Source organism: Lipotes vexillifer, unplaced genomic scaffold, assembly GCF_000442215.2.
Source record: "Lipotes vexillifer unplaced genomic scaffold, Lipotes_vexillifer_v1.1 scaffold418, whole genome shotgun sequence".
NCBI lineage: Eukaryota > Metazoa > Chordata > Mammalia > Artiodactyla > Lipotidae > Lipotes > Lipotes vexillifer.
The window spans coordinates 2,529,382-2,531,809 of NW_006798629.1; the positions used below are offsets into that span (position 1 = coordinate 2,529,382).

A 2,428-nucleotide genomic window follows, 5' to 3' on the forward strand; every position below is an offset into this window, starting at 1 on the left:
AGCCCTGATGCGTTTTTCTTCTATTTATTTTGAGTGAATTATAGGCCCTCCCCGCTCTGATACTCACTAGGGTTTAAGCATGATCCTCTGCACATAATTTAAAAATCAAAACACCAACTGGTTGATTTAAGCAAACCCTCTATTTTTAGAACAGTATTAAAAAAAAATTGCAGATTTTATTTTCGGCCACACAGCCGAGCAGCAACAGAGGAGGCTCCTGGGCATTCTTCCACCCCTCAGTGCAGAGCTGGGCTGACCATTTCCTTGCCCGGGCAGCTGCCTCTCCTCTGCTTATCTTTCAAATTTCCCTTTCTACAGGAAGTTTAGCTAGCCAACCATAGGCAAAGTTATTTTCCTTTATCTCTGTACACTATAGCATCTTTAGTAAATCTATCTATATTGGTTTAATCCATGTTGAATGTAGTTTATAAAGGGAAAGGACAAGTACCTTTGTATAGAATATACAGACAAAGCATCAGTCCATGGGGTCCATAAGAGGGGCAGGGCAGACAACACTTTTCCCTGGGAACAGCAGCTCTAATTCCATGAAACGTTCTCAGCTGAAGTCTGTGCCGCCAGAAGCACCCTCCTCCAGCCCCAGTCTCAGCCCTTGCTTCAGCTGGGTTCCAATTTCCCGTGCCTCCCCACTCCCTTAACCCCTGATGAAGAGCCCCAGGAGCTAAGGTTAAGAAGATCATGTCCTTAGGGCATGCATCACATGTTTGGGAGAAGAAATATACACCACTGAACACGGAGCACATGGGAGATGGAAGTGACACCATGGTGCAGGGAGGGGGAGAGGCAGGCACCCCAAGAGGTGGAAGGGCCTGGCCCCCAGCCAGACCTGAAGACGGCACTGCTTCCAGGTGTTCTTAACAAAAGAAGAAACTCCTACAACCTAAAGGGAGGAGTTGTCCCATTTATACACAACACTGTAAACATATACGGTCCTGTTTTTACATGTGCTTCAGTTTGGTGTTTGCATGTCTGTCTGTCCATCTGTCAGGCTGGGGGCTGGATCTCAGGAGCCTTGCTGGACTACTTCCCCTTCCTACTGCCCCCACCTTCCTATCCCGGGAATGGAACCTGGAACAGGTATGGTCCCCCACCTTGGTGGGATCTGGCAGGCAGGGCCTGAGCCTCTGCCTCCACTCTGGCTCCAGAGCCCTTGGTGAGTGCATGTATGTACGTGGAGAACCTGAGTGGAAGTGTGTACGAGGGGGAGGTCACGTCATGGGTGGCGGGTGGCGGAGAGGGGGGCTGCTGGAGGCAAGGCCTGCCTGGGGTGGCTGGCTCACGAGTGGATTCTCTGTGGGTCTCTGGGTGGAGATTCTCAGCAACCAGGGTCCGCAGTCAGCACCCCTCACAGCGCACATGCTAACCCTGGATGGTCTTCAGGGGCATCAAGTATGAGTCCATGCCGACGAGGCACTTGTAATGGTCCCCACAGGATAGCCGCCGTCCAAGCTCCCTGACCCGGCAGGGCCTCAGACATGGTCACAGCTACATCTTCGGTCGCTATTCCTTGCCGGTTTTCTGCACGGCCTCCTGCGTGCCGCTCTCACTGCTGCTGGTAGAAGGCATCTCTTTCCTTGTCTGTTTAGAGAACTCGGGCATAGTGCATGTGCTGGGTGGGCCGTTTAGGACTGCCCCCTGGAGGAGTGTGCCTCTCTCCTCGGCTTCACCTGGCTCCTTGCCTGTGCAGGGGATGGCGTCAGCCTCCGTGTACCATGGATTCCCAAGCTCCAGAATGTCATCCACATCCACATCCACATCCAAGTCAGCATCCCTGTCCCAATTCTCTTGGCCGTGGTACATGAGGAAGCCAGAGCCTGGAAAACCACCTCCCAGGAGAGTGGTGGTCCGCCTCCACCTCCGCCGGCTCCACTCACGCCCCAGGGTGCTGCTGTTCTCACGCTCCATGTCCAGGGTATCAGTCGACCCAGGGCATCATTCACAGCCATGCAGGAGCCTCTGCCCTTTGTCTTGCTTCCTCCGTTTCATTTTCCCAATCGGAGCATTCAGTAGGGTCTGCGGGAAGGCCTACTTCCTCCTTCCTGCTGGGCCCCCGCCCTGCTAAGTCATTGGTTCAGACACTCAGCATAACCACCAGAGGGCTTCTCTAGCGGGACCCCGTGGCTGGGGATGTGGGCACATTCCCCCTGGCTGCCTGGCGGCGGTGGCAGTCATGATGACTCCTCTATAGTATATTGTATATGGTTTCATTAGGGATCTTAACCCATATTAGTAGTTTATCTAGATACCTGTTTCCTCTCTACACCATGAACACCTGGAGGACAGGAAATGCACTCTGTCTCTCTATTGCCTATAACATCCAGAGGCACAGAGGTCGGTCTTGATAAATAAACCCATGTTACTGAATAATGAAATTCATTTCAAAACTTAGGGTGAAGCAAAGGGTTGAATC

At 52.4% G+C, this 2,428-nt stretch overlaps 1 pseudogene; it reads right to left on the reverse strand.

Annotated features, from left to right (window-relative positions):
* Positions 1 to 1,068: 1,068 nt before the first annotated feature.
* On the reverse strand, positions 1,069 to 1,854 carry LOC103086441 (E3 ubiquitin-protein ligase RNF220 pseudogene; annotated as a pseudogene).
* Positions 1,855 to 2,428: the final 574 nt, after the last annotated feature.